This window comes from Episyrphus balteatus, chromosome 4 (assembly GCF_945859705.1).
Source record: "Episyrphus balteatus chromosome 4, idEpiBalt1.1, whole genome shotgun sequence".
Classification (NCBI taxonomy): domain Eukaryota; kingdom Metazoa; phylum Arthropoda; class Insecta; order Diptera; family Syrphidae; genus Episyrphus; species Episyrphus balteatus.
Window position 1 is genome coordinate 1,950,035 of NC_079137.1, and position 10,719 is coordinate 1,960,753.

Sequence of the window (10,719 nt, forward strand, 5' to 3'; positions counted from 1 at the left end):
ATAACGCTACATACCAAGTTTGACATTAATCGGTCTATCCGTTTAGGCTGTAGCTCCTTATACAGACAGACTGACAGACTGACAGACTGACAGACTGACAGACTGACAGACTGACAGACTGACAGACTGACAGACTGACAGACTGACAGACTGACAGACTGACAGACTGACAGACTGACAGACTGACAGACTGACAGACTGACAGACTGACAGACTGACAGACTGACAGACTGACAGACTGACAGACTGACAGACTGACAGACTGACAGACTGACAGACTGACAGACTGACAGACTGACAGACTGACAGACTGACAGACTGACAGACTGACAGACTGACAGACAGACAGACGGACTTCCGGGAGCCACATTACCATCGTAATGTCATGGACAAATGTTATCTCAACTTTTTTTTTTTGTACAAATGCATAACTTGATATATAGTACCTACCTATATCGCAAGTAAAAATATTTATTGCAACTAAAAATGTTTTGCTTTGAAAAAAGAAATTTTTCTGCATTAGAAAAAAAAAAAAAATTCAATGCAAAATGTGTGCATTAAATATTTTTTTTTTAAATATTCGTCGAATTTCTTACAATTTTGAATATTTGACCATATAATAAAAAAATATTTATTGCATAAACTTTGCATTGGTTTTGTTTTCAATGCAGAAAATTTTTTATTTTCAATAAAATTTTGTTTTAAATGTAAATTATTTTTTTTTTAATATTTTACTGCATTTTTTAATTGATATTTTTCTAACCTTGCTCCTTAAATTCCTGTACTGAAAAAATGGTGTTTCAAATTGAACTTCTCTGTTTCGTCATCATCATTGTAAACTTTCTACATCTTTGCTTTTTTCATCGTTAATCACAAAAAAGCAGTGAAATTTTAGGGAACAGTGAAGTTACAAAGAACAGAGAGCAGTTTTGCTTATAAAAGCAGTGGAATCTTTATGAGCATAGAACATTTTAACTGCTCTGGCTGTTGAATTGATCGCTTTGTATTTATCCAATTGGAATGGGTTGGATTTTTGTAAGGCTGTCCTCAGCTGAGCAGTGAGCAGCTATATTGAAGAGCAACCACAACTGTTCTGTGCTCAGTGGAGGAGCAGAGTGATTTAAGGCAGCTATTACAATAGCAGCGTATAAAGTCAAAAACTTCAGTTAAAGCTTCCATTAGAAATTTTCGTTTTCAAGTAGCAGAGTCTTAAAGCAAATTCATTTCACAAATACTCTCTTTTTTATTAACGAACATTTTATTTTTTCACTATCTCTAAGGACCATCTCTTAGTCCTTGATAAATGAACATAAACTAGAGTAGAACAGCCCCATTTCAAAATTGATATTTAATTAATTACTCGTGTTATTATTTTGGTCAGAATTAAGCACACGTTACCAAATTTATAACTCCTAACATGATTATTATTGGTTATGCCAATAATGTATCCCGCACTCTCCTTCTTCTATTTTCTATGATTCTCAACCATATCATGATGTGCTGCCCTCCATGTCCTGTCCAATTCAGTCCATAAAGACCAATAGAGAGAGAGAGAGAGATACCTCTCTAATAATATACCTCTACATAAAACAACTAATGGCTAATTTTCCTGGACTGTTTGGAAAACGGAAGGATCTATAATGTATATCCTTGTATAATCCAATCTATTGCCGCATAACCAAAACTAACTATAACTAACAACTATCTATTCTATACTCTATATGAAAGTATATATAGGTAATAATTATACACAAATCCAAGAGAGACAGAAAATCGGATTCATTGTTGCAATTGCGGCGGAATATAATGTCCACATTACGGTACACTATGCAGATTGGCATTAATTTTCCAAAATTTCATTCGGTCTAATATTTATGGGCCATGTTCTAAGTCAGCCATAAATACAATCAAACGGACATGGTATAGAATATTTCTCTGTCTCTTTCTCCTCTCAATATTCTCTATATTCCTAAAATGATGGCATTAGCTTAATACTACAGTCATAGAATATAATATACAATTCGAATAAAACAACAAATTTACGGGACACAGCCTATAACAAATTCAAATTGGACACGATTTTAATTTGTTACCTCAGTTATTTATAATCAAAACACATTTTGCAAAGCCAACTTATGGAGAGGACTCGATATGAGTTGGTCATTGGACACAGTTTTCTCTACTCAAATTGAAAAGTTTTTAGGGAAGTTTTTGGATAGAATTTTTTCCCATATTCCAAGACATTGAAGGAAATTTCTACAGATCTTTTTTTAATAATTCGTCTCCAGGATTTGTAGCTAATTAAATGCTTATTTATTGCTAATTTGATGGTTTTTGAATTATTGAATTTTCCGCTAAAATAAGTCTGAAGCGGACAAAATTTTCTATGATTACAAACAATAGGTTTGACTGACATCCAAATTTGTAGCTTTTTAGATACTTTTTAATTGCATTAACTACGTTTTTATAGCCTCAACAATTTTGTTTTTATTCAAGATTCCGCTAAAATAATACTGAAGTTAGCGGAAAAAATAGAAAAATGATTATTCTTTTTATGTCCAAAATTGTAGCTAGTTAAAAACAAATTTTTTGCTCAAAATTTTTGTAGCTACCGCAAGCCATTTTTTATTTCAATTTTTTAGTTTCAAAAATGTACTTCCGGTTTTGCTGAAGCCAGTGGAGACATTTTCAAAAACTTTCAAAAGCTTCAAAATCAAAAAAATGCAGAAATTTGATTTAATTTAGACTCAGATGAAACACTTAAACCTGGATTTTGTAGTTCGATCAGTTTTCTTTTTATTCAAGTGTCCACTTATTTTAGCGGAATTTTGAACAAAAAAACTGTTGACGCTATAAAAAAAAAACAAAGTTTGTGCATTTAGAATGCTACAATTTGGATGCCAGTCAAATATATTGTTTTTAATTATTTCCGCTAACTTCTGACTAATTTAAGCGGAAAATTCAGTAACTCAAAAATAACGAATGAAAAGTGTTCATGTTGCGTAACAAATTAGCATTTTTAGCATTTTTTGATTCCGCCACAAACTGTCCGCCAAAGAATGGGACTTCAATACGTACCCAAAAGTCCATATCCGAATAGCGATTAGTCACTTAAGGTCAAATGTCAAAAATATGATTTTTCGCACTCCGCAGATTAGCGTTATAAAAATAGGGTAGTACCTACTCGTTTTAAGAATACAATTTGATTTATTCACGAAGAAAAGTTCAATCAAACTGATGGTTTTCGAAAGGAGACAAATTAAGGTGCCATTTGAAATGAGTAGCATATACTTGCTTGAAGTGAAAATTTTTTTTCAGACTTTCGTCTCTCATAAATTAAAACAAAAATTGCAATCATCTTGGTGGATCTTCATACCTTAAAGTGTTTATTGTCTCATGCAAGACTTATTAATATATTTTCCACCATAATACCAATTTTATCGCAAATAAATTCACAACAAGGATATCTCATCTACTAAATCTTCTAGCAAACTATTATAACATCCATTAGGGGGACATTTTGTTGCACTTCACTTCACCAAGCTTCAAAAATAAAAAAAAAACACAAAAAAAAATAAATATTTGCTCCTGCTGCTGTGCTATCAAAAATGCTGCAAAGCCATTAAAAATTGTATTTATTACCATTGCCTCCTGTCCAAGGATCTGTATACTACTCCACCACCACAAACGAGAGAGAAGGAGATAAAAAATATTTGCCACCTAAATAATATAAAGGTGTGCACACACTCAAATACATTATCCTTTTAGTTGTGGTATTTTTTGTTTTGTTTTTCTAGCATCTATCGTGGTGTTATTTTTGCTATCCAACCAAAAAGGATAATTTATATCAAAAAGAGGATACTTCTCGTAGGTAGAGAAAGGTACATATTATACTCGTACATGTGGAACAAAATCCTTTCCCTCTCTCTAAAAAAATTTACAAAAAAAAAAAATATTGTCTCCAAACCCATGCTCCATGGTTTATCGCAGCAGGCTCAAAGATTTCAAAAAATATAACAACCTTCGCCCAAAAACCCACAATATGCAATGACCCAGGAGTACCAGTGTATACCTATTCTTTTTTTTTTGTTTATTTTATTTTTTTTTAGGTTTTTTGTCGCCGCCTTAATTTCAGAATAATTTACGCGACACAACATCAATTAACTCCTTAAAATACCATCAGGTGAAAAAAAAATGTGTCCTCATAAATATTGCCACTGGTATATAGTTGCACGCAAATTTATAATGGAGGATGAGTGCTTCGTGCTGTTGCTGATGCGGTGAGCTACTAGGATAACCTCATATATATAAAATCCAGGACAAATGGTCCCACGTTCCAACAATGGGTTTTTATATTTTTTTTGTTTTCTTAGATAGGTTGTACACACATTCATATATACTGTGTGTGTTATGTGTCAAGTGGAATTTTGCCGCAAGGACCGTTCCATTCGCTAATAGCGTTAGTGGTTGGTTGGCTATGGTGTTCTTAAGTTTTATGCTAATACCAAGTGATATTTTTAATGTTGGTTAATTTCTGCACTGCTGAGGAATTATTTTCATAAGAAAAATAATTTTTTTTTTTACAATTTTTATTTGATTTCCAACTTTGTAGAAGGAAAGTCCCTTGAAAAAAAAAAGGTGGTGGAAGGTGGATTTGAACCCCAAACCTTTGACGTGACAGTTCATCACCCTAACCATGCATTAGCAGATCCTAAAATGCACAGAAAGAAAATAACGAAGGGATAACTTTACTTTCTGGTAATTTTAACTATATTTCTGGTATATTTAACTAGTTTCTGGTAAATTTAAACTAATTTCTGGTAAATTTAACTACATTATGATTAAATATACCAGAAGTAAAATAGCACCAGCTATCAGAGCTCTACGTGAACCGTGAACATCATACAAACCAAAACTCTCTTTTGACATCATTAATTAAAAAATAATCTTAAAGATAATAATAGTTTAATGCTTAAATTTTATTGTGAAACTTAAAATTATTATCGCAGTTAGTTGGCTGGTTCAAAGCCTGGTCGATATCATTATACTCGTATTTTGAAAAAAAAAAAAACTAAAAAGACTGCATCAAAAGAAAAAAACTTGAGAACAACATTATGGCAATTGGTAATGGCAATCTTATAAAGATATATATTTTCAAAGCTTTCAGGTTTTCTAATCTTATGCCATACTCATTTTTTTTGTGTCTTCTTTTTATTACTCACCTGCACTTGTCTTGTCTGAATCTCTTTGGACGAGGACGACTTGCAAAGGATATCTACTTGGTTTAGTTTTTTTTGGGAGACCAAAGAAAAAGTCATTTGCGTGTGTCTTCTTCTATAAAAGCGAACGCAAAGAAAATCCTAGTTTGTCGTAAATTTAACTCACTACTTTTTTTTTTTTTGTAAAAAAAAAGAGTCTGTTTTATGTTTGCCAACAATAGTTTTTGTATGAAAACGATGGAGATAGAAAACAAACAATCCATTCAAATAAGGACACTATCAAGAATTTATTTTATTTACGACTTTACCCAAAGTAATTAAAGGGATTAAGATGGAATGAAGCAAATGCAAACCAAAAAAAAAAAAAATAGTCGTTGATGGTGTAGCAATTAGAGGCAAGCAGATTGCAGACAGTTTGAACAAGCAAACTTGTGCGTCTTTGTATTTCGTTTTCGTTTTTTTTTTTGAGGAAATTATTTTACAGATTGAAAAAAATTTATTTTTTTAGTCAAAATTCAAAACGATTTTTTAAAAGTTGAACGAAAAACAATATTAATAAATCTGCTGAAAAAGCACCCGACTTTATATAAAAGTATGTACTCGTATTTTCGAAAATAGCTCAAATTAACAAAAGTTAACGTGTTTACAAATTTTCAAGGCGAAAGCAAGGACACTTGAAATTTCCAAAAACACACATGACAGACTTTTAACTTGTTCTAAAACACCCAAAAATGCGTGTTTTTTCTATCCTTATGATTTTGTCTTCCTGATGATAAATCGTTTCTGACATCAATGTTTTGAGGAAGTTTCATGTTTTTGTGAGCTAAATTTGGTTTTCTTATTTCTCATACTTCCTTGCATTTTTGGAAAATTTGTTCACGTAAAAATGCGCATTTTTGGGGTTCGTCTGTTGGGTGTTTGGGCGCGGATAAAACGTCTATTATGGGTGTTTTTGAAATCAGGTAGACAAGGGGCACGGAGAGAAATAAAAAATGATAAGTGATAAGTTTTAAGTTATTACTTACAAGTTCTAAACTGTAAATGGTATTTGGAAAATCATAAATAATATAAAAATATAGCTACGTCATTTTAATATTTAAAAAAGCCTTGTTATTCCTCTTTCCTCTAAACCCATTGATTTATAAATACTATAAAAATGACGGTATACCAACTGTAAATTATTTCGTAAAGTGGTTTGACAATTTTCAGTTTTAACCATAAAATTCAACTTAAGCCAGTCATCCACTTAAACCACCAAACAACAAGACCACTTTTTCTAATCGCTACAACCCTCACACTTACATAAAATAGATGTTGTTGAAATGAAAAAATAAAAAAATCCACTACGCGCACATAAACTCTACAAAAACACACATTTTGAGTGCTCCGTCATTTGCACCCACACTACCAATCCCTGCACCCTTCCCACCCACTGCATCATAATCATTTTGCCCAACTCCATTTTCCATTTTTCAGCAATTACCAGCTCATTGGATGAGTACAGCGATTTAGACCATTTGACGCAGCACACCCCAACAAACAGGCGGCACAGATGCCATCATCAAGAACCACCAACAAAAAACATCACACAGTCTCTGTTGCTCTCGCTCATCAATGCATTCGTTGTTGTGTTGTCGTCCTTGCACATCCTTCTGAGAGTCGCACCACTTTGCAATCTCTCCCCCCAACCCCATCATTCTGAATCCGGAATCCACAATCGGAAAAAACTCAACCCCCCCCCACCAACAACCGACTGAAGCAGGCGATAATTTCATGTTGTGTTGTTGATGTGTCGTCCTGTTTTTCCTTTCGTCCAGAAATATACTAGCAAAGTTGGTCGTTGTAGTTGTTTGGATATACACACAAGCAAAAGCGGTCCTTAATGACGCTGACAACTTCCCACAAAATACATCCTGCACTCTCGCACGAAAGAGATCTCAGCTTTTTGATGCACGCTCCTCTGTTCCAACAACTGCCACCGATATGCGGCCATGGCGACAATATAACGATGAGGACGAACAACAACAACAAGGACGAGGACAATGACGACTATGACGACGCCCTCACTGGGAAAAGGACCTGCAAAAACCCAACAACATCAACCAACCATCCATCCGTCGGTATAGTGTCGTGTCATGCTCGTCAGCCGTTTTGCAGTTTCCAACCATCTCCATTGCCACAAACATGATGCCTCGCGTATCAGGAGGACATTCAGGACTTTCAGGAGTTCTTATCAAAATGTACAAAAAAAAAATAGAAAAAACAAAACTAACATTCCCTCTCTCGTTGTGTTCCATCCATGCGAGGTGGAGTGTCCTTTCTCTGGTTGCTACTGCTGATGCTTTCTGGTCTGATGACTGTGTTTTTCCGATGAGCTCTTGATGGTATTGGTGAATCATGTTCATGATGCTGTTGCTGCAGCAGCCATTAACGGTATCATATTTCCAACCAAGAATACACTAGTATTTCTATGTAGGAGTCTCATAAAATGGTGTATACATATCTGGTAGAAGGAAGTTCCTAGGTAAAGATTGTTTTTTCGTTTTTTTCCTACATTTTCTGCGATTTATTTTCTTTGGATATCAAGAAAAAGGGTTGATTAAAATAATAAATTTGCTTAGAAGGAAAGAAGAGGGTATTTAATGCTGCCAAATGTCTGCCAGACGTGCTCAAAATGTTCATAAAAAAGGGTGTAAATGGATTTTTATAGACTGATGTGAATTCAAAATTACAAAATCTTAAAGATTTCGTTCTGCAAGTCTCAAAATCTTTGGATTTAGTAGTTTGAATAGGTGCCATATGTGTGCCAGATGCCGTCAAATAATAGAATAATTGGAACTTAATTAGTTATTTAAGGTTTATTTTAAGCTTTTTAGATACTTTAAGTATAGTTTTTGTATTCTTTATAAAAAATATGGATTTCAGTCTGGTTGTAAGGTGCCAAACGTCTGCCAGTCCATGATTTCATTCAGTTTGCAAAATGGTATATACCTGCCAATTATTCTTCTATTCTATTTTATTTCCAGCTTTGTACTTTAGGTTTCTTATTAATAAATATGAATTTAAGTCAAATTACAATTGTACCAAATGACTGCCAGTTCTTGTTTCCATATCAATTTACTGGGTGCCAAACGCCGCCGGTCCGTTCTTTTTCAGATTTTTTTCAATTTTGTTTTCAATTCTATTTTTGAGTGTTTAGGAAAAACTAAGGTATCCTACAAAAGAATTTAGAACGCCTAAAAGTAAGCAGCAAATATTGCAAATATTATGAATATATAAGATAAAAAGATGGGGGCTAAAATGTTTGAGGTCCTAAGGCTGTTTTGATGAAAATGCAAGGAAGATGCCGTATTCTGGATATAAAGTTTTTTTTTTTAATAAAAATAGAATGGAATGATGAAAATTGACAAGGAACATTGACTTATACTAGGGGTCTCAATTTTTGTGAAGCACAAAAAGAATTATTTAAACAAAATTTTTAGGATGAAGTATCTATATTTACTCTAAGAAAATCAATGAAAACTGAGTTAAACATTTGGGGTCTCAAATTTATAAGGGCTTCCCATTTGAAATAATAGTTGTTTCTACTTCAGAATGTAATTTTATCATGAAATTATTAAATGAACAAAATTGAGCTAAAATGTTTGGGGTCCTTACTATGTTTTGACGAAAATTCAAAGCAAATACCTAAATATTTATCTAAATTCTGTTTTCAAAAGAATTTTTATACTTGATAAAATAATCATATTTTAAGGTCATAAGTTCCAGCAAAAAAAAAACTGAAATAAAACTTATTTTTTTCTTATTCTAGAATTAAATAAAACCCAATTCTGAGGTCTAAATTCTTTCCAAAGCAAAAAATCATTTAACATTCTTAAACATTTTTATTTCTAAATGGCTTGTATTCATTTCGAAAACTATCATCAAAATGACTAGTAATGAAGACAAATTCTTAGGGTCTAAATCGTGTTTAGAGAAATATTGAAAGGATACAAATCTTGAAATCAAACCCTTATGATCATAGGATTGCAGGTTAAGAAAATATAATATTTTGTAATTCCAAATTCTTTCTCGATAGTGTTGTAAGATTATCATAAACAAACTTATCTTTTTAATGCCATAAACATCACACAGAAAACCCGTTTCTTCTAACTCCTACTCCGGCCATATCCTTGTAGAATCTTATAAGTTTTCGATTTGAACCCAAAGAAGACAAAAATGAAATCCTTTTGTTGAATTATTACCAACTTTGTACTTATAGTTCCTTAGGATAGAGAAAGAAAGAGAGAGAGAGAGAGAGAGAGAGAGAGATCATCCCAATGTCCAATTCTCTATAAACATATGGTGTAAAAGTTAAACAGGACCAATATGTCCTGCTGAAATCCTTTTCCTCATTAGCCATAAATTTGTTTTGTTGTTGTCGGGATGAAACGAAACAAAATGTCATCAGGATTACTTTCTTTTTTACACAAAAACACACACAACACACAACATCACAATATTTTCGGTAATTGCAAATGTAATAGTTTTATTATGAGACACACGTATGTCCATCTTCTATCTTGAAATGTGTATTTTCTGTTTGGCGCGATAGATATCTCCATGTGATATGACCCAAAGGATATCATCGTTATGTCTACTTTATTTTCGATTGGAAAAAAGATACTAAAATAGTGATGTTGGTGATGGTTGGAGAGAGGGAGAAAGGGCTGTTAGGGATAAATCCATGCTCATAAACAACTGCATCTAATCGGTTTTTATTGCAAGGATATGTGTATGTTCTATAATGTTGTAGTATTTGCTGCTATTCGAGTGTTCTTTTTCGAAGAATTGGCTTGGTATCTTCACATTGAAGTTTATTTCGTCAATATACGTATGCAATTCAGTTGGATTTTCTTTCCAAAAGAAAAAGAACATTATCAAAAAAGTCTATCACCAATATCAAATTTAACCAATTAGATAAAATTAATTTCAATGGACCTCAAAAACGGTTTAAAGTTTATTTCTTGTAATCGGTTTACGTTTTCAATCAGAAATTGTAATGTTTAAAATTTTTTAACTCAGAATTCTAATTTTTACTTTGGACCCTTACAAAATTGAGACAATAATTGCGACTAAGCTTGATAGAATCACAATACCAAAAGCATAAGTTATAATTGTTTTTTTACGAAAGTTTTCTTTTGTTCATATTGTAACAAGGTCGTAGGTAAACCCTTTATATACATTGTTTACCATTAATATCTCTCGGACCCATAATCAACATTTTCTTCTCCAAAATCATTATCATTATTTTTTGACAATTTTAAGAATAGTTTTAGGTTTTTGATTACACATATAAATTGGTTTTTACTTATTTTGTCAGTAGTTTTTAAACCAATGTAAAGCGTATATATACAAAATTCAAATTTTGAGCTAGAGTTAAGACCCTTAGGAATTTCGAAGCTATTTTGAAAATTTTTTGTTCAATTTTCTTTAGCTTCAATCATTCAAACTTCAAACT